At 32.8% G+C, this 23702-nt stretch overlaps 1 protein-coding gene across 3 annotated transcripts in view; it reads left to right on the top strand.

Annotated features, from left to right (window-relative positions):
• Positions 1-23702, top strand: part of MARCHF1 (membrane associated ring-CH-type finger 1) — a 797228-nt gene that overhangs the window by 254843 nt on the left and 518683 nt on the right. For all 3 annotated transcript variants that reach the window (XM_072773820.1, XM_072773822.1, XM_072773821.1), the window contains exon 2: positions 13145-13221. The gene's annotated coding sequence lies outside the window, so the exon portion shown is untranslated. The remainder of the gene's footprint in view (positions 1-13144; positions 13222-23702) is intronic.

Here is a 23702-nt window from a genome sequence, read left to right as displayed (position 1 = left end):
AGTTGGAATTTTCTTTCTATAAATATAACTTAATGATAAGTAGCAGCATAAGAGATGGAGATTAAAGTATAAAAACTGAAGGGCTGTTAAAGCCACTGGCTTTTCTGACCTGTAATGGTTCTTACTTCTTTAACCCATCCGTACCTACCTAGCCCCATCTCTCAGAAACATGTGCATCCAGTGAGTGATTCTTGATATCAGATGTGCCTGGGATGTACAAGACATTTCATGTGTGTGCTCTGTTTTCTATTTCTATGCTATGTTTTTTGTCTTCCTGCTTTATTGAGACAAATAAAATTGTAGGATATTTAAAATGTATAACATGATGATTTGATATACATATTCATTGTGAATTCCTCTCATGGAGTTAATTAACACATGTATTACATATTTACCTCTTTGGGTTTTTGTTATTGCTCTTTGTTTTGTTTGGTGAGAACATTTAAATTCTGATCTCAGCAATTTATAATTAAACAATGCAGTTTTTTCAGCCATAGTCACAGTGTTGTACATCAGATCCTCAGATATTATTCATCTTATAATGACACTTTCATCAATCTATATCCTCTTTTAGCTTGAAGTTGGTCTTGGTTAAAGTCTAGTGTCTCATGAACTTGACTGTCATTCTGAGCCTGCAATTCAGGAAGGGAATTATAGTGACTTTTGCATGATAGGTAATTCTATCATGTCAAGTATGTACTTACCAATTGCTATTGATAATGGTCTTAAGAATGAATTTTCAGTGATACACCACATTAATAAAAGAAAAGATAGAAGCCATGTGATCCTATCAGTAGATGCAGAAAAAGCATTTGATAAAGTGTAACACCATTCTTGATAAAAACCTTCAACAAAGTAGGGATAGAGGGAATATACCTTAGCATCATCAAGGTCATATGTGAATGACCCACAGATAATATCATTCTTAATGGGGTAAAGCTGAGAGCTTTCCCCTTAAGATCAGGAACAAGATAGGAATGTCTATTCTCACCATTGTTATTTAAAATAGTACTGGAAGTGCTAGCCTCAGCAATCAGACAAGAAAAAGAAATAAAAGGCATCCATATCAGCAAGGAAGAAATCAGACTTTCACTCTTCACAGATGACATGATACTCTATGTAGAAAACCTGGAAGATTCCATCCAAAAATTGCTGGAACTGATACACAAATTCAGCAAAGTTGCAGGATACAAAAATCAACATACAGAAATCTGTTACATTTATATACATCAATATATACATCAATAATGAAGCAGAAGAAAGAGAAATCAAGGAATTGATTCCACTTAAAACTGAACCAAAAACCATAAGATACTTAGGAATAAACCTAACCAAAGAGGTAAAAGATCTATACTCTGAAAACTATTGAATACTTATGAAAGAAATTGAATAGGACACAAAGAAATGAAAAAAAAAAAAACTATCCCATGCTCATGGATTGGAAGAATAAATATGTTAAAATCTCTATCCTACCCAAAGCAGTCTACACATTTAATGAAATCCCTACCACAATATCACAAGCATTTTTCACAGTTACAACAATTCTAAAATTTGTATGGAACCACAAAAGACCCCAAATATTCAAAGCAATCTTAAAAAAGAAAAGCAAAGGTGGAGATACCACAATTCTGGACTTCAACCTGTATTACAAAGCTGTAGTCATCAAGACAGTGTGGTACTGGCACAAAAACAGATGTATAGATCAATAGAACAGAGTAGAAAACCCCGAAATGGACCCAGAAGTATATGGTTAACTAATCTTTAACAAAGCAAGGAAAGCAATATCCAATGGAAAATAAGACAGTCTCTTCAACAAATGGTGTTGGGAAAACTGGACAGCCACATGCAAAGGAATGAAACAGGACCACTTTCTTACACCATACACAAAAATACATTTAAAATGGGTGAAAAACCTAAATGTGAGATAGGAAAGCATCAAAATCCTAGAGAAGAATATAGGCAGCAACATCTTTGACATCAGCTGTAGCAACTTCTTGCTAGACCTGTCTCCAGAGGCAAAGCAAACAAAAGCAAAAAATGAACTATTGGGACTTCATCAAGATAAAAAGCTTCTGTACATTGAAGGAAACCATCAACAAAACTAAAAGGTAGCCTACAGAATGGGAGAGGATATTTCCAAATGACACAGTTGATAAAAGGCTAGTATCAAAAATCTATAAAGAACTTAACAAGCTCAGTACTCAAAAAGCAAATAATCCAGTTAAAAAATGAGCAGAAGTCATGAATAGATATTTCAGATGTCTGATGTACAGATGGCCAACAGATAAATGAAAAGATGCTCAACATCACTCATCATTAAGGAAATACAAATCAACACCACGATGAGGTACCACTTCACATCTGTCAAAATGGCTAAAATTAACAAGACAGGAAGGAAACAACAGATGTTGGCAAGGATATGGAGAATGGGGAACCCTTTCATACTGTAGGTGGGAATGCAAATGAGTGCAGCCAGTCTGGAAAACAAAGTTTTCAGTATTCAAAATGTTTAAAATACCACTATCCTATGACCTAGCAGTTACCCTCCTAGATATTTGCCCAAAGGATACAAAAATACTGATTTGCAGGGACACATGCACCCCTATGTTTATAGCAGCATTATCAACGGTAGACAAATTATGGAAAGAGCCCAAACATCCATTGACTAATGAATGGATAGAAGTGATGGTACAGACACACACACACACACACACACACACACACACACACTGGAATAATACTCAGCCATCAAAATGAGTGAAATCTTGCCATTTCTAATGACATTGATGAAGCTACAGTGTATTACGCTAAGCAAAATAAATAAAGGAAAGACAAATGCCGTGATTTTACTTATATGTTGAATTTAAAAAACAAAACAGATGGACATAGGGGAAGGGAGAAAAAAGAGAGGGAGGCAAACCATAAGACACTCTTAAGTATAGAGAACAAACTGAGGGTTTTCGAGAGGAAGTGGGCAGGGGATGGGTTTAATGAGTGATGGGCATTAAGGAAGGCCCTTGTTTTGATGAGCACTGGGTATTATATGTAAATGGTTAATCACTAAATTCTACTAGTGAAACCAATATTATACTACATGTTAACTAACTGTCGTTGAAATTAAAGAAAGAAAGAATGGGGCATAGTTGGGTGGCACAGTTGGTTGAGCATCTGACTTAGTTTCAGCTCCGATCATTTGAGATTGAGCCCCATGTAAGGCTTTGTCCTCAACTGGGCGTGTGCTTGAGACTTTCTCTCCCTCTCTCTGGCCTCCTCCTCCTCTCTCTCTCTCTCTCTCTCTGTCAAATTATAAATAAATAAATCTTTTTAAAAAATGAATGTTGAATGACAAAAATATTTTCAGCATTTAGGATGATCATAAGGTTTTTCCCCATAAATCTACTTATATGATGAACTGTGTTAATGCATTTCCTTTTTTTTTTTAAAGATTTTATTTATTTATTCATGATAGAGAGAGAGAGAGAGAGAGAGGCAGAGACCCAGGCAGAGGGAGAACCAGGCTCCATGCAGGGAGCCCGACATGGGACTCGATCCTGGGTCTCCAGGATCATGCCCTGGACTGAAAGCAGGTGCCAAACCGCTGAGCCACCCGGGGATCCCTGTTAATGCATTTTCTAATATTGAACCAACCTTGCATTTCTGGAATAAATCTCACTTTGTAATAATATATTAAGTGTTTTAATGTGCAATTAGATTGCTTGCTAATATTTTACTTATGATTTTTTGTGAACAGACCTATATATATTCATTTGTAGTTTTCTTATATAGTGCAGTTTTATCAAGCATTGTTATTATGTTCACTTCATAAAAAATAATTGGAAATATTCTTTTGTATATTATCAGGAACAATTTATATAGCATAAACATTTGGTCTTAGGCAATTTGATTGACTTCACCTGTGGAAATATCTGGGCCTGGTTCTTTTGTCTGCTTTATAATTTTTCTCCTTCTTTGGAAGTGAATTCATTTAAGCTTTTTTTCTCTGCTACTGTCAGTTTCTGTAAAATATATTATCTTATGAAATTATACATTTCAGGTAGAGTTTCCAATATATTTGCATATACTTGTGCAAAATATATTAGGAGTTTTGAACATCATCAGTTTCAAGGGTTTTTATGTTGTTCTTATTTATCAGTTAGTGTTCCTATGATTTCTATCTCCTATTCATTAATTTAGCTCATGGTTTTTATGTTTTTATTAATTTTTTTCTCAAAAGATAGTTTATTACTATTTCTTTACAAAATATTTAACCTTAGTGTTTGCATTATCTTTATTTTTTCCTTCCTTTAGATTTACTTTTTTCCAAGACGTTGAATTTCACACTTAAATATTTTTCATTTGTACTGACCTGTGTATTTAAAGATAGGAATTTCCTTTGATTAATGATTTTATTATATATCATAACTTTGACATCCTGTCAAAGTCATTACTTTTAAAAATATTTTAACTTTGATGTAAATTATCTCCTCAAGTCTGGAATTGAGGAAGTTTCTAAAAGTTTTGATTGTCAGATTTTAACAATTTTTTGTTATTATTTTTTAGTTTTATTGAATTGTGACTAAGGGAATATTGTTTGTATTATTTCTACTCTGAGACTTGCTATAATTTTTTAAGCAACTAATGTATGGCCAGTTTATATTAATATGAAGGTACTGTGCCTTCTATTTTTTGTGTATAAAAATCTTAATTAGCTTTTTAAGGTTATATATATATATATATATATATATATCTTTATGTATTTATTTTTCCATTTGTGTTTTCACTGGAGAATGAAATTAATGTTTTCCTAGCAATTTCTTTCTTAATTTGCATGAGTTTGTTTATTTTGAAGGTGGTTGTGGTGTTTTGTTTTGTTGCGTTAGTGTTTTTGGATCTGAATTTTACTTTCTTGTAGTACGTTTGGCATTTTATTTTATTTGCATTAACTAGAATACCTTTACATATCTTTTTATATTTTGCTTTTTTGAATCCATTTTGTTTATTGTGGATTTTATATTCAGAATAGAATTGAATTTTGCTATAAAAAATTAAAGGTGAATTGAGAAAGTTTACATTTATTAAAGCTAGTAATATATATTTGTTTTCAGCTCTGTCTTACAAAAATCAAGTTATCATGTCTATTACATTTTATATAACTTTAATTTATTAGGTTTTCTGTATACTATCTTTTTTATTTAGCAAGATTTGCATCTTTATTTTAGCAATTATATTTGTCTTAATACTTGTTGCAATTCTCTAACTACCTATTTACTTATCTTTCTGTTATTTGGTTTGTTAGCTCTAGGTTTAAGTAATACTTTTTTTTTTTTTACATACTTTCTATGTGCCAACCAGTATAGCCTTCTCTCTTGCTTCCCTTCTCATTTCATAGTTGAATCATTTTTACTTTGTCTAAGTTCATAAGCTTTACTTACTATTCTTCCACAAACATCCTAACCTGTATTTTCCTCTTCGGTTCACAAAGAATGATGCAATGTTCATCACTACCTGATTTGCCAAAATTTCCCTAATCATCTCTTGATTAGCTAGAGCTCTGTCAAAGGAAGGGTTCATGAATATAGCATCCCCTGAGTACTTGAAAGCTTAACATTGTTTTCCTAAGCCTTGATGCTTAAGCATAACACAGCTGTATATAAAATCATCTCATACCTTTCATTACTTCATTGAAAATGTTTCTCCAGTATTTCTGTATTTGGCATATTTCATTCAAGAAGTGCATGGTCAACCAAATCTTCATTAGTTTCTCCATGAAACATTTCTCCTTTGCTAGATGTCCAGAGAATTTTTTTCTATATATCAAAATTTAATAATTCTATTGGGATACTTATTAGAATATGTCTTGTATTTGACTTTGATTTTCGAGTACAGATCGGAACTTTCAGTACATAAATATAACATTTCTTTTTGGAATACTTTCTTGAATTATACTTTTATATATTACTTCTATCTCATTATGTGATTTTTTTTTTAGTGACCATAATTATATGTATTACAGATTGTTTGCTTCTATTTATCTCTTTGCTTAAATTGTCTTTTTTTGTACTTAGAATTATGCACTCTGATTGATGTTATCTGTGTTCTGACACCACTGGGACTCTACTCACCTGGGTTCTATATTTCTAATCTACCTCTGCTTAGGAATGGATGTGAATTCTCAATATTGATTCCAAATAGTCACTTACTTGTTATTGAATGTTTTATAACTGTCGCTTAATTATGCCATAAAATACGGGTGATTTTGTTTCATATCCTTATTGATATCTATTTTTTGGAGGAGGCATAAAGAGATTCAAATTGAGGCAACTGAAATTTTATTGTGGAAATCAGAAATTCACAATTCAGTTATTTAGACAGTTTCAATATTAATATGTTCCAGTATTGAATTTTCTGCTTTAAAGTTTGATATATTTGATAGTCTTTGCAGAGAAATTCTTTTTTCTTTTTTAAAAGATTATTTATTTATTCATGAGAGAGAGACAGAGAGAGACAGAGGGAGAGAGAGGCAGGCAGAGACACAGGCAGAGGGAGAAGCAGGCTCTATGCAGGGAGCCTGATGTGGGACTCGATCCTGGATCTCCAGGACCACACCCTGGGCTGAAGGCGGCGCTAAACCGCTGAGCCACCCGGGCTGCTGGAGAAATACTTTTTAACAATTTAAATTTTGAAAAGTTACATTTACATTTGACAAAGGATATTCTGGGAAAACATTTAAAATTATTTGGTAAATTACTACTGCAAATACTTTGCAATGCATCACAAATGTCATGCTAAAGAATGTCTTAAGGTTCGTAGTTACTGTTATCATGATTGCTCATGAATACATATTATTAGTAGATTAGGTCAATATTAAAGTACCAAATAGTTTTCACTTATAGATATCATAATCCACTATATTGCATACATCATCTTGAAACTTTGTCCTTGGGCCCTAAATTTCAGTATCACTTAGGAACTTGTTAGGAATGTACAATTTATAAGTCCAATTCAGAATTACTGCATCAGAATCTGTATTTTATAAAGGTCTCTAGATGGTATATGCACATTAGAATAGGATAAGCATTGATCTAAAATATTGAGAAAGTTTTTTTTAATATTATAATATGTTCTTTTAAAGTAGAAATTATTCTATTATTTAAGGAGACATAGACTTGACATATTGATATGGCTTTTAATTTTGGATGGGCTAACATCTAAGATTGGATGGACTAACAATGGAATTCATAATCAAATTAAGTCATCTTTTTTAATTCTGGTCTTGGCCCCATGGCAGAGATTAGTATCAATGTCAAGAGATTCAGCCATTATCGCTTTGATTTTTTCTCGTGCTTCTAAGAGATACACATACATACAGACACTGATGCACAGACTTTGGGTTCTTGCATATATTTTTTCTATAGAACTTTTTTGAAATGCTTTTTATCTGCATTGTTCAATACTGCAGATAGCTACATGTGCCTCTTGAGTTTTTGGAATTATTAAAAACTTGATAATTTATAACTAATTTTAATTGCTTAAATTTAAATTTACATGTGGTTATTAAGAAATTAGTATGCGGCTACTGTGTCAGAGAAACTATGTTTTTAGAAAAATTTTTATTACTTAAAATTAAATTTACATGTTACTAATGTTTTCCGGAATAGGAAACTCTAAAACAGAAACTAGCAAACTATGGCCTGCTTTTGTATGGTTCATAAACTAAGATTTTTAAAAATATTGTTAAAAGATTATAAACACACACACACACACAAGAATATGCAGTAAAACCTAGAGTATATGCAGCTTGCAAAGCCTAAAATATGTAGTATCTGGCCATTCACAGAAAACGTGCTCTGACGTGTTACATTTACTTAGTGCAGCATGCAGAACTAGGAAATAAATTTAAAAGCAGGTGTTTTGGAATGTATACCATTGTCCAGCCTTGTCATCAAGAGATTTATAAAAAAAATTGCTTGATAGCTTTGAGATTTGAGGTTATGAAGCATCAGTTTAACTTACATATTGAATATTCATAATGTTTTCATGTTTATGGTTGACAAATTTTCAATAACATCCAGAATTTAAGTGAGGCCAAGAAAATTGTAGAGATCTTCAGCGTCATAAGACAATATCAGTGCTGGTCAAAGAAATTTTGCTTTCAGACCAGACAGAAAAATAAGAAGTTTAAAATTGCTTAGAATTTTCTTTTGAACATCACTTCCTCAAATCAAAATTTTACTGGTCTATTACTTTTTTGTATATTTTGTATTTTTTGTGTATATATTTCATATATTTTTCATATGTTATGTTTTATATATTTATGCATATATTTATGACATCCACTTAGTCATCAGTTTTTCCCTCTAAGTTCTGAATTTTAGAAATCTGCAAAAACTACAATTTGTTGCAACTCCTGGAAAAAATTTCTCAAAAATGTATACATGAAAATACTGAAAATTTCAAATTACCAAATTCTCAGTCATTATAATTTATTATACAAAGCTTATTATATTATGAACTGTATCTAAGATAATTTGAGTAACATTTAGGATTTCCTTCAAAGAGTGATTCATTACTTCTGCAATAAATCTAATTATTCAACTTTATATATTATTTCTTAAATATGTGTCATATTACTTGATGCCAATGTTTGTAGTCTGAATAAATATCCTTTCATAATATTATCAAGTTTTACTATGATCTTTGCCAAATGCAGAAAATTTTCAATTATCACTCTCAAACTTTCTTGGATGATCTTCTGAACACATTTGCTTTGCCAGAGTCAAAATTATGTATATTATATGTTCAAAAACATGCCATCTCTTATTTTAATTTAGTGTCTCTTCTTCAACAAAAGTAGTTATTGATTTTTCCAAGTTAGATTTACATTTTAAATACCTGACACTGTGATTGCTGTTCAGTCTACTTTATTCATGTTTACTCACTCCCTGTAATTGATTATAGCTCATTCTCAAGTACTGATTGATATTTTTTATACCTGCATACATTCAGACTAACGACAAGATTTTCTGCATAAAGTAAACAGAATATACTGATTTTTTTTAATTTGAAAGGATTGGAATATGACAAACATCCCATCTATGCTGACTTTTGTAAAGTCAAACTTTCTTTTATGAGATGAATGATTCTTAGCAAGAACAGCTCATTGATGATTATTAAATATCTGTCCACATTTTGGGACTTTAGGGGAATACATTTGGTGTAATGAATTTTTCAGGATTTTGTTTTTCTGCTAATTTTTCTTGAAATTTACTAGTTAGGGGTGTTTGGGTGGCTTAGTTGGTTAAGTGTCTTCCTTTGGCTCAGGTGGTGATCCTGGGGTCCTGGGATTGAGCCCCATGTCAGGCTTCTTGCTCAGTGGAAAGTCTGCTCATCCCTCTCCATCTTCACCTCCCCCTGTTCCTGTGCAAGCTCTCTCTCTTTCAAGTAAATAAATGAAATCTTGAAAAAAGAAAAGTCACCAGTCATTGTAGACATAGAAGTGGGAGATAATTTCACATCCTGTTCCATTTGTGATGATTCATACTACAATCTGCTAAAACTAATAGGTCTGATATTTGTTTCCCTACCATTTTGTTTTCATTCTGTTCCATTCTCCAAAATGTTCTTCAGGGTTCTAAATAATTTTCTTTTTTTTTCCCCCCTTTGGTGCAAGGTTTACATTTTTTGTTTTTTTGTCTCAGTAATTTTCATTATAATAAAATAAGCTTATAATAATTGTGTTCTAGTAACTTTATTGTAAATTTTACTGTGTTTCCACCACTTAGGGAAGATAATAAAGCATAATATAACATCATATAATAAATAACTTACTTTGGAAAACAACAGCAAATTTTATTTATTTTTTATTTTTTTAAAGGTTTTATTTATTTATTCATGAGAGACACAGAGAGAAAGGCAGGGACACAGGCAGAGAGAGAAGCAAGCTCCACGCAGGGAGCCCGATGCGGGACTCAACCCCAGGTCCCCAGTATCATGCCCTGGGCCAAAGGCAGGCACCAAACCGCTGAGCCACCCAGGTGTCCAACAGCAAATTTTAAAACATCATTTAATTTTTCTAATGATCAGATTTCCACACTAAATATTTTTTATTCTGTCACAATGAGTTGATCATTATATAGTAATCTCTTATTTAAGTCTATGTCAGTATTTATTTTTGGATTACTACTGATTTATTGGTAGCAGTTACATAATCATTTGTATCATAATGAAAGCACCTTCTAGACCTCAACAGGGGACTCTGCAATACATTTACAGCACTGTTGCAGTAAACAAAATATAGTTGATGTGAACTTCAATGAAAATATAGTCATTACATTAATGTGGTGAGAGATTTTTTAATTTTATGAATACATATATATTACATATTAAAGTAGATAGGTTAGATAAATAGATATAATGATTGGTGGATATATCAATTCAAAGCTCAGCTACTTTGAATTGATATTTAGAAGCACATGTTGTCATAGATGTTATTAAATCCACACTATATTGTGGTTATTTAATCAAATTTGTTTCTCCTTTATAAGCTCTAGTAGAATGATGTACATTGACCTATTTTATTACAATAGAACAGTTTATCCCATCTACCAGAAGTTAGGCATAATAATTGTATAAACAAACTATTTTGGGTTTAATATTTATAATAAAAATATAAAATAAAACTGTTTGAAGAGACTGGGACACCCTTGGATGTACTATGTTCAATCTGAATAACCAAACCCATCCAGCAACTTTAGTGAAACAATTTCACCTTTAACTTAGAGTCTCCCTCTTTCTGAAAGAATCTGGAAAATCATCATGGCGGAGTGGTTTGAAAGATAAATTGCAGATCTAATCATTATGTACCATCTGTTGATTAAATCATGACATTCTCCCACTTCTGCTTGAATAATTTATTTGTGGGATAAATTTATCCATACAGTTCTTTATTCACTTAATTCTTTCTCAGGATTCTCTCTAGTTATTTATAATTTTGACACCCACCTCACCACATGGCCAAAGATGTAAGAATGCTAGAGGTCACCACAGTTTTGTCTCAGACTCCCTCCTTTTTCCAAATACATGTCACTTAACGTAAGCTTTGTTCCTTCCTTTCTCCCTTCTTCCCTTACTCCCTCTCTCCTACCTTTCTTCCTCCCTGTTCCCCTTCCCTCCCTTCCTTCTTTGCTTTGTTGACTTGCATGCCTTATTACACAAAAGGAAATAGAGCTTGGATAAGTACATATGAAGAAAAAACCCATCTGGTTTATTAAGCTTTTGAAAGACTAGCTTGGAGAGCCTAAATTGATGAAGTAACCATGCCTAATAGTGATCTCATGCAATTAATGTCAGTATAACTTATACACAATTTGTTAGGGTTTTTATTTGTTTCCATTACGATATTAGATCCATTGGTATTTCACGATACTTTATATTTGGAACTCCGATGTTAATAATGAAATTCCGTTTAAATTGTATAACCTGTATAAGTCAGGTCCTTTGAAACATGGAAAATGTTCATGTTATCCAGTTAATTTAAGCAAAACGAGGCAGCTTAAAGCTGGATGACAGTAGTTGGACTATTCTGAGCCAAAGAAGGATACCTTTAATTTGTAAAAGAAGTTATCTGCAATTGCTGATGGGTATCTGATCGGTCATATTCTGTGTGTTTTGGGTATTTGAGAATGGAAAACTTATTTAAAAAACATTTAGTGAAAGTAGAAATAAAACGAGGACTTATTTGCTTTTAAAGTTGCATTGATAACTTACAAATTCATATCAATTCTCATATATACTGTATTCTTCTCTTGTAGAAACTTTTTTGTTATTGTGATTTCTCGGATTTTCAGTTTGTTGTACATTGTTTGAACTTCATCTTTCTACCTTATGTGCTTACAGTGTGTTCCTAATGGTAGCAGTCGACTTTCATAAATCAATGTATTAATTCTACAGACAAGCTTATTTTAAATAACTATTACAGCCTCCACTTTAGCTCCCTGTACATTTATTCTATAAATAGATACAATTCTAAAATGAAAATGTCATATTTTACCTACAACTACAATGTTTACATATTCTTTGAAAAAGAATATCCTCTAATAGTTTGTTAAAATACCACCTTGTGGGGACACCTGGGTGGCTTAGCAATTGAGTGCCTGCCTTCAGCTCAGGGCGTAATCCTGGGTCCCAGGATTGAGTCCCACATCCGGCTCCCCACAGGGAGCCTGCCTCTCCCTCTGCCTGTGTCTCTGCCCACCCCCCCGCCCGTGTCTCTCATGAATAAATAAATAAAATCTTAAAAAAATACCATCTTGTGATCTTTTTTCATGTACAAAAGAATAAGGAGAGATTGTAAGAGACTGGTGCCAACTCACTGTATGGACAACTGGCATTCTTATTCCTTTCAACCAGACATAGGCAATTCAATATTGAGGCCTTCTATTGAAGTGAATCCTAAAACAAATAAAGGATGGAATAGTTGGTGTTGTTTTATACATAGGGATGTGAAAGGCAGTGAACCAGTTGACTTGTATTTCTTCATGGTATGCTGCTTAGAACGTGTAAGGCTCCAAAAGTGAACCTGTTGCTTAGCGTCGCACAGTGTTCTTTTGTATATCTTCTAAATGCTCCATTTTTTTACTCATCCTCATTATGTTTAAAACATTCTGTGGATTTCAGACTATCTTCATGAAATAACTATATCAAACTGGGACCAGGTATTCTAGTTTGAGTTTTAGTTTGTCCTCTGACTTTGGAGCCATTGCTGTATATTTGCTGCTCAGAGGCATCTGAATGTCATAAACAACTTTTTTTTGGTCTTATACCAGAAAAATTGTTTTGAAGTTTTTTATTAGAGTATAAACCTTCAGTTGATTCATTCTTAATATACTGAAGTAGCTTGATATTTTCAAGCTATTTAGAAATTGATGGAAATTCTTTCTCACGACCTGAATGTTGGTACAAATGGCATTAGGAATACTCTTTATTGTATTATTTGGTTTAAAGATTATTTAGATAGGCCTAGAGTTGTACGCTATATATGTGGTCTTTCCATTAAACAAACTTAGTTTGTTATAGTTACTTTTTTTTTAAGTTCAATGTTTAAATTTTTAAGTTCAATGTGTAAAATTTAAATTTTCTTTTTCAGGAAATGTGCCCGAGAAGAGTTCTGAGAGAATATATTCAGTTGTCCTCCTGTGATTAAACAAGACGCTGCTGTATTTTGTAAGTTCATCTATTTTTATCTTAGATAGAGAAGACTTTCTTTGCAGACAACCATATTTTTCATTTGGAATTAGAGTCAAATTTTCATTAATGGAAGGGTTTTAATTGATTGTTTTTTTTTCCCAAAGTTTCTTTTACTTAGATTTTATTCAATTTTAGTGAATAGCATTAATTTTTAAAATGAACTGTTTCTTTATATCTATTAGCCAATATTTTAATGACTTGTGATAAGAACTTTATCAGTTGAGCTAGATGAAAGGAGAAGTGCTGTCAATAATACTGATTTTTCTGGGCAGTATATTGGTAATTATAATGTCCTCCGTTTCAGTAAACAAATATATTTAATTTTATCTATAATAACTCCCTCATGATGATAACTGAATACTGATTGTCTTTGGGGAAAATATGGATTTTATTTTGTTACTAATATAACTTTTACATTCAAGGATTATAATATTCATCATGATGAAGTGCGTACTACATAACTTTGATGTACTAGAATCTAATATTCATACTTTCATATGATAAAAGGAAAACAAGCAAAGGCTTCTGTGTGAAGAGTCATGAATGACATTAAATTGAGTGTCTCCTGAACCTTCAAATTTAAAACCCTTCTGGTTGTTTCAAAGTTAAAATATTTTTTGATTTCAGTTTCTAAGCAGTTTAAAGCAAATAGTTTCCCCTCTTTTTTATAAGCTACCTTCAGATACTGATATAAGATAATCTCATTGCCTCTAATTAGTTTCCTATGAAAGACCCAGTAGAGTGAAAGAATGTAATACATGTCATTTATTTTGACTTTTGCTTCCTTCCCTTCCCTTCCCTTCCCTTCCCTTCCCTTCCCTTCCCTTCCCTTCCCTTCCCCTTCCCCTTCCCCTTCCCTTCCCCTCCCCCTTTCCTTCCCTTCCCCTCCCCTTTCCCTCCCTTCCCCTCCCTTCCCCTCCCTTCCCCTCCCCTCCCCTCCTCTCCTCTCCCCTTCCCTTTTTTCTTTTTTCCTTTCAGCAGACTATTTCTACCAAACAAAAAGAAACATTATGCTGTATCTGTTCATAATAAATACAAGATAAATCAAATAAATGAAAAGATATACCTAAAGGTTTGTAATCTGTGGCATAGTAGCCATTCTAAATGCTTTTCATCAGAAGTATTTTGTTAGCTAGTATTTTTAAACAACTTAACTAGTGTTGACTATGATAACATTAAGCCCACACTTAAAGGCAGATTTTAGAAGCCTCTATAGTAATTTGGAGAGCATGAATCACTTCAGAAAGATCTTGAAATTGATGGAGAATCACATACAATTAAGGGAAATTTGTAAAGACAAATATTAACATGTGTCATAAAGAAAAAATACGGATACAGATTAACACAAAAATGATCTTAAGTTATGGCATAGCAATTCCACTTTTTTCAAACCCTATTCTTTTTAAATTTATTTTTCAATTTTATTGAGAAATAATTGACATACATCACTGTATAAGCTTGAGGTATACAGCATGATGGTTTGATTAACATATATAATGAAATTATTACCACAATAGGATAAGTTTGTACCTTTTGACCATTTTCCTTTAATTTCATCTCCTCTTACCCTCTGCCTCAGTAACCACATATTTGATTTATTTTTCCATGAATTTGGTGTTTTCTTTTTAGCTTTTTAAGATTCCACATTTAAGAGAGATCATACAGTATTTGTCTTTCTCTGACTTATATCACTTAGCATTAGCTTTTTTTTTCTGAAGTTTTTATTTATTTATTTTAGAGAGAGAGAGGCATAGTGAGAGAGAACACGATCAGGGAGTAGAGGGAGAAGTAGGCTTCCTGCAAGCAAGGAGCCCAACGTGGGGCTCAATCCCATGACCCAAGCTGAAGGCAGACGCTTAAGTGACTGAGCCACCCAGGCACCCCATAGGCTTTCAGGTTCCATCCATGCTATCCAAATAGTAGAATTTTCTTGTTTTCCTTTTTATGGCTGAATAATATTCTTTTATGTGTGTGTCTAGTCTATACTAGATAGACAGACAGATAGATAATATATATTATGACTTCCTTATCCATCATCCATTGTTAGCCACTTAGATTGTTTCCATACCTCCTTAGTTATGGTAAACAGTGCTACTAAGAACATGGGAGTGTAGAGGTCTTTTCAAATTAGAATTTTTGTTTCCTTTGGGTATATTCCAGTAGCATTGATGGATCAAATGGTAGTTCTATGTTGAGTTTTGCTGAATAGGATGGTGATAGTGGGTATGCTTGTCTTGTTCCTGACGTTAGAGGAAAAAAATGTCAGTCTTTCACTGTTGAGTATGATGTTAGCTCCAGGTTTGTTATACATGGCTTTTATGTTGAGATATGTTCTTTGTATGTCTAATTTTTAAGTGTTTTTGTAATGAATGAATGTCGAATTTTGTTAAATGCTTTTTCTGTATCTGTTGAGATGATTATATAATTATTTTCTTTCATTCTATTAATGTGGTGCATTATATTGATTAATTTGCATTGGCTAACTATCCTTGCAAACCAGGGATAAATCCCACTTGGTTATGGTGAATGACCCTTTTAATGTGCTGCTGAATTTGGTTTGCTAGTATTTTGTTGAGAATAGTGAATTTTTTGCATCTCTATTCATCAGGGATATTGGTGTATAGCTTTGTTTTCTAGAATATCAGAATCTGGCTTTGGTATCAGACAAGTGCTGGCCTTAGAAAATGAGTTTGGGAATGTTCCCTCTTTTTGTTTGGGGGAGCTTGAACATACTTGGTATTAATAATTCTTTAAATGTTTGGTAAAATTCAACAGTGAAACCATCTGGTCCTGGGCTTTTCTTCATCGGGAGATTTTGGATTACTGACTCAATTTCTTCTCCCTTTTCTTATAGAAATGGAGAGGGAGAGAGAGAATCTTAGGCAGGCTCTGCATCTAACACAGAGCCCATTGTGGCTTGATCTCATAGCCCTGAGATCATTACCTAAGACAAAATCAAGAGTCAGATGCTTAGCCCACTAATCCACTAATCCACACAGGCACCTCTCAATTTCTTTAATTGATCTGTTCAGATTTTTTATTTCTTCTTGATTCAGTCTCAGTATGTTGTATGTTCCTATAAATTTTTCCATTTCTTCCAGGTTGTCCAGTTGATAGGTATATAGTTGTTCTTAGTAGGCCTTTATGATCCTTTGTATTTCTCTGGGCTCAATTATTTTTATAATTATTTTTCTTCTTGGAAACCATGGAGTCTTTACCTAAAATACTGCATTTAATAAAAATTGTTGATTTTTTACTAAAGATTTATCTATCTGTGTATCTCTTAAAATACATTTTTGATCATTGAATAGCAATAGTATTCAATGACTATACAATTTATATTAATAGGAAGCATTTGTTGAATATTTAGAATGTATCAAATCCAGTGCATGAAAAATGGCCAAGAAATTTGGTGTTGAATTTGACCTGTACAGGTTTATCAGTGGTGAATATACCTTTTCTATTTGGATTTTATAGAAGTCTCCTGTTCTACTACTACATCAGTTCCTACACATCTAAGAAATTCAATTTAGGAACCATGAAGGTATTTTTAGAACTTAGATTTGTAAAATGTAAGAAAGAGTTTTAAGAGTCAGGAACAAATATATTTTTGCCTTTGGTCTTACCCCTCTTTATTATTCTGAATGCTTGTGATGTATTCATCTAGTGAAAATCTGTAGTATATGGAGAAAGTTGAGGAGAAAAATAAAAATTATGGTCAGAAATTCTGAGAAGCAGTATCTCTGATAAAAATTTTAGAGAAATAGTATTCATTTAAAAAAGAAAATAGTGAAATAACTGAATATTATTCTTCATATATATGAACTGACTGCAAGGAAAGGTGGACAGTTCATTATTTTGTAGTTATTTAAAAAAAAACAAACTATAATAAACCTGGACTGATAACAGTATAGATTTTCATGATGTGAGAATTTTTAAGCACTTAAATACCTACAGGTAGATGTTTCAAAATCCCATATTTTGAAAGATCTCTTAAAGTAAAGCCTATCCCATATAACAGGGACTATCTAGTAGAAAAAATGCTAATTAATTTAACATAACATCTTCTAAATCTGTGATTAAATGATCATAAATTAGTTACTGTTTTACCTTCTGTAATAGGTCATTAGCTTCAATCAAATTGGCTTTGATTTTTTGAAACCATACAGAGGAGGAAGCTAACTGGTTTAATAAAACATCTCCTGCTCAACGATGGTCCCAGTTGAATAACTCTCTAGTCCCTAGTGGAGAATTAGTACAGTTTTCTCTAAGGGTTTAAAAGATGATCAAAGTAGATCATTTGCCTTTGGCGGAAGATCTTTCCTACAGCTACGGTAATTTTATCTGGCTGTAATTCATCTAAACAAATGTTTTAATGAGCACATTAAAAAAAATCACAGCTATCTTTTTACTGCCCATGATTGCTTTTCCCTTAAGAGAGGATTATATTTCACAGGTAAAGCCTATCAGTAGAGGCTACTCCCACACCCCTCCAGTATTTTAGACACTGAGTGATTTAAGCTTAGAATTAACTGTCTTCTGGCTTACAATACTACTTATTTCATAGACTTTGTTTACCTAGACATTCAGTAGAGATGAAATTACCATTATATTTTTTGAGTTTAAAAAATAAATTCAGGAATACAACAAAATGAGTATTTGTGCTAAGAACTGTGGGAAATAAAAGTACAAAATGTGAAAACTGCTTCTAAATTGCTATAATCTCATTGTGGAGCAAAATCAGTTATATAAAAATTAGATGTAGAATTGAAATCACTAAAAAGTATAGACTATAATTCTCTCACCTTCCACAACGTCTTAAGGCTATCTTTTGTACGCCACATATTTATTCAAAAAGATGTAGAAAACAAGCAATCACTGAATGAACGAACCGTTGCATTTATTCAGGAATCAGTGTAATCAAAATTGGGATGTAAAATATTGGTAAACCTTAAATGGATAATAAATAGCCGAGATCACAGGATAGAGTAAGAACATTCTTAATGTAAGAATTTACTTAAGATATATTGATACTTGCCAGATTTAAAGATATTGGAGAGAAAATTTTCTGAAATGAGTAGTAGGAAACAAAGTTAAGTAGATAAAATTAGTTGAAATCATGAAAGATCTTAATTCCATGGTGGGAAGCCTAGGCTTTTATTCACTGGGAGGGACAGTGAAGAGAAACATTTCAGTGAAATTCTTTTCTATTAATTCTTAACATTTGATGTGAGAGGAAAGGGTGGAAAAAGAATCAAAGATGATGCCATAGTTTTAACTCTGAATAAGTGGGTGAATGTGCAATGAATGGTAACATGAAAATTAAAGAGGTACGGTGGATGGGGCAGTTTATATGAATAATACATACAGTGTGATCTTCTAATTTTGGAAATATTCTGAACTTACTTTTCAGAAGTTTCTTATCTCTAACATATTTTTACCTCAATCCCATTCTTATTTTTTTTATCATTGGCATTTTTTATAGTAAAACAAATGGGTCATTTGTATTTATTTTTATTGTATACTGTTGCTGCTACTCTAGTTTATCCAAAGGTGAATTTTTAAGTGAAAAAACCTGAGAGTTCTTGAAATGTTGAAAAAAAGAATATTTGTTCCTTTTCTAGTAGTTTTTACCCACATAAAGTCCAGAGTTGACATTCAGGAGTAATTATTTGTTTTATTAAAGACATCAGTTTATTTTGTATTCATGGACATTTTGTAGTCACAAAATGGATTTGATTCTTTGTTTCATTTACAAATACTGGTTTTACTTTCCTAAAAGATAGACACTTGGTCAGAAAGATTTAAGTATGAAGTTGCAGCCCAGACATTTCATTTGTTGGTTGGCTTGTTCCATGATAGGCACCTATTTATGCTATGGTCAGTTAGTAACTTAGATATTGTTGAGAAGATAAAATGATGCTTATCCTGATGCTTAAAAAAATTTATTGAGCTATTTAAGCAATATTTGTAACACTATGCATAGGGTATATGAGAGTAGTAGAGATAGCATAATTACCTACTGAAGAAAGTTGACATAAAATAATAAAAAAGTAACTTAATGGTTCCCTAGGTGCCAGTGAAGAGTAATGTAGAGTAAAAATGTCTATTAGTAACTCTTAATGAGGATTATGAGGATCAGAGAGATTTGTTCTTGAGGACTTGTTTGGGGCTCTAGCAATCATTTGTGATAGACTGGAGTTAAAACAATGATTTCAGCAATGCAGACTAATATTTCACATTCTGGGTTTAGATCTACTTTTGCCATTTTGTTTTTCACATATATCACAATCTACTTTTTTTTTCACAATCTACTTTTTATTGCCATTACATATTATCTAATCTAAAAGTAATTTGTGGTGATTGACAAGACAAATGTAGACTCTGAGCTCAAAACCAGTAGTATATGATGCATGGGTTACGCTGGGCACAAAATTGAACAGGAGATTGTGCACATTAAAACCAACCAAACAGCCCAGTGAACAAGTGTGTTGGGAAAGCTGTAGCATCAGTGTACATTTGAGTTTGTTAGATTCCTAACAGGAAGGATAGTTCAATGGAACTCATGCGTTGTGAGGATGCTGATCCATTTGAACAACATAATGGCCTATATTCTCAATAGAGACCTTGTAAAATGTGAGAAAGACCTTCCAACACATGATCAGCCTTTGGTAGACTCCCTGAACAAAACTTAATGCAATTACATGAGGAAGCAAAGTGATTATGGAAGCTTTCTGATTATGTGGAAACACAGGGAAAAAGCCTGAAAAATTCTGAAGGAGTAAATGTTGGCAGCGTATTCCTTAGACAGTTATCTTGAATATGAACTGTCTCCCATAGGCTTTAGCCTATATCGCTGGCCATTCTGTTTATCATCAGCAGTTGAGGAACTTCCACTCAGGATGAAAAGTTTTGTCAGGAAGAAACTCTTAAATGCTTAAGAGAGTGCTAAGTGGTTATCTAGAAGTTTTGTGTGTCTTCCTCTTAAAGATAGGAAAGAAAATCCTAAGACACACTACATACCATTAACCTAGTAAAGCCTTAAAGTTATCCTTAATGAATTGAATCTGATTAAAACTCCATTGTGACAAATTTGTTAGGTAAACACAGTTTTCAAGTAGAGTGACGGAAAATGTGCACTTTTCCCCTGCTCTCTCTTTATCTGTGTTCTACCCTAGGGAGTTATGGCACTTTTGTTATTTGGAGTAAAGCTCTTAACACCTCTAAATGGGAAAAAATTAACTCTGTAACAGAAGTATAAATGCGTAAGTGCACAAATTAGAAGTCTCTAAGAGGAAAATTCACAGTTTCTTTTCAGTTAGCGGTTTGTGTATAGAATAGAGATCAATACAGTGAGCATCAGTTCAATAAATAACGATTTTTTATCCATTATTCCTTCTCATGAGTTGCAGCAGTGGCCCTTGCTGTTAGGAGAGAGACGCTTACTTCTTCTTTGTCCATAGTTACTATCGGTTGCCTCCTTGGGCATCCATGATACAAACCATGATAGAATTTAAGAACCTTAGGCTCTCCATTTTCTTGCTTTTGAAAAGTTAACAACACCCCCCCTCCCCCAACACGCAAGACTTGAATGTGTTGCGAAAATTCAGATGTTATAATCTCAGAAAAATATTGATGAAATTTCCTTTTGAATTATTTATTTAAAAAAGATTTTCTTCAAGTGTGGCAAACTCTGATTTGTTTTCTCAGCATAATTAACAACCGTGACTTCCTATTTCATTTGTATTAACATTCACATTAATGAATTCACCTTTTGCTTTGCTCTGTACTTGATATTGAAAACGTTTTATGCATCATCGATTCTTACTATGCTCCAGATAATTGGTCCTTGTATAGCAACTTATATAATATAGGTCAGAGAAAAATAAAGACTTTTCCAAGAAATAGAATTTGTCTTAAAACTGATTTTGTTTCAGTGAGGTCATTATCAACATGGAAGATATTTTGACAACAAATCTATAAAATTATAGAAATTGAAAAGTATGTAAGTTAAATTCATAATAAGACAATCACATAATTTTGTTTAGTTCAGTCTATTTAACTGTATTTAATAGACTGACAGGTAATATTGTTGCATATAACCTCAGATCTCCCTAAAAATTCCAGCTTTCTATTATTAAGTAAATGAAAATGAGCTTCTTGCAATTCATGCAGTGGTAGAAAAATGCATAATATCAATCTGCTGAGATGTTCTGATTTCCAGACTCTTATTTCACGTTTGTCATTCTGTGAGCCTTCTATGGGTTGAGCAAAGTATACAAGTCCGACCTTTTATTTATGCCCTTGAGAATACTGGTTCAGACTTTCTACTGTATTTTGAGGAAACTGTGAATCAACACTTTGTTGATGACAAATGCAGGTGCTTGACTGTGTTTTGAGTATTCCACACACAAATCCGGCATTGGTCATATTTTGAATGCTGAATCCGCACAAAGGAGTAATTTCTGCTTCACAGTGGTACAGAAAATTCTACATTTGGAACAAAAGAGGGGGAAAATTGGGCCATTTACATGGACTTTTCCTATGGTTAGAGCAGTTCCTCAGTGTTCTTAGTCTAAAGGCAAAATGGTCATGTAACTAAATGCATTATTCATGATGTTTGTGATCAGATGAGAGTCAGCAACATAGATACTCAGCTTCAACCATTGCACAAAAATAGTCAAAAGAATTTTCGCAACACATTCAAGTCTTAATCTAAGTATATCTCTCTTCTCTGATTGAGAAATCCCCATTCTTAAAATGACTAGGAATATGTCCCTATATATTGGTGGTGATACCCTGTCACTTATGTTATGACACAGTAAATCACACAAATTTTAAATGCCAGTCCTAGTGTAAGACTGAAGCACAAGACTGAATATTACACTGTGGGATAAGACTGAGGTGTATTATGAACTCAACTAGAGGCGGAATTAAATTATCCCCTTGAATTGAGTCATGACATTTTAAGACTGCTCTTTAATAATTCCTTTTCCCAAAAGAAGCATTTCCTGGTAATATTTTCTTTTCTGTGTGTTTTTTTTTTTTTTCCTCTGCTCTCGATTTCAGGATTGTCTTCCTAATATACTTGGTCTGGAACAATTAGATATGTGACAAACTAAACAAAAATATGTTTTATTATGAATTGAACCTACATATTTTTAATAAACAGGAAAGATCAGCCAGCACTTATTTTTAAATTAGAATAAGTGTTAGCTAATGTAATGGCCTTATAATGATCATGTCTAAAGATAATATGAAAATCTGTTTTAGGGGATCCCTGGGTGGCGCAGTGGTTTGGCGCCTGCCTTTGGCCCAGGGCGCGATCCTGGAGACCCGGGATCGAATCCCACGTCGGGCTCCCAGTGCATGGAGCCTGCTTCTCCCTCTGCCTGTGTCTCTGCCTCTCTCTCTCTCTCTCTCTCTCTCTGTGTGACTATCATAAATAATAAATAAAAAAAAGAAAAAAAAATTAAGAAAATCTGTTTTAAAACAGGGATTCTTTTTTTAAAAAAAAAAAAACAGGGATCCTTAATATAATTTCTGTGCTGTATCAGTAACCAGTCAGAATCTGAAAGATTAAAATATACATGTTTGTGTGTGTATATATATATATATATATTTGCTATAAGAGCTTTTTATAAGGATCTATATAATTGCAGGAGCTGGTGAGATGTCTCTAAGGCTGTCATGTTTGCATGTGATGCTGGAGTGTAAAATTCTGAAAAACAGGATAGGCATTTGGCAAGATAAGATGGATGTTAGGTGTTAGGTGGAAAAGAGCAAGCTGTAACTCCAAAGCATTTGCTGAAACCAAAGAAAATGGTTTGAAACTCATGTCACTTCTTACTTTTTGCTGCTTTACACTTGGATGATGTCTATGTCATACATGTTTCAGAATAATATTTTTAATATTTTAAATGCATAAAATAAAATGCGGAAATTACCCAGAGAATCGGTTATATTAAAATAGTCATCAAAACATGGCGAATCAAATTCATGATATAGTAACAGGTAGGCTTCGAAACATGCTAAATAACAAGATCCAGGCAAATATTTAATGTTTAAGAACAATAGTAATTTTGAAGCTGTGGTGAGAGTAAATCATACTTCATGATATTTGTAACAAAATGTGATATGAAAATAGTTTCTATGATGAAAAGTTTATCGATGAAATCGATGAAAATATTGCTATTGTGGTTTGTTGGCTTAAATCATACTTCAAAAAAACGATCAATTTTCATCTAGAGGTTAGTGAAAATAAAGATACGACTTTTCTTTTCCTAATCCACATGCACAGATCATCTGAATTTTATTTATGGACCCCATTGATAGGATCTGTAAATCCTAGGATGGAACCCCTCCTTTGGGATGTCTCTGGTATAATAAGCCTCACATTTTTTTTTACACATCTATAGTTATAAAGTCTTAATTATAATGAACAGCATTTCAGTAGG

Source organism: Canis lupus, chromosome 13 (assembly GCF_048164855.1).
Source record: "Canis lupus baileyi chromosome 13, mCanLup2.hap1, whole genome shotgun sequence".
Classification (NCBI taxonomy): domain Eukaryota; kingdom Metazoa; phylum Chordata; class Mammalia; order Carnivora; family Canidae; genus Canis; species Canis lupus.
Note: the sequence above shows the minus strand (reverse complement) of the source record. Positions and strands in the feature narration are given on the sequence as shown.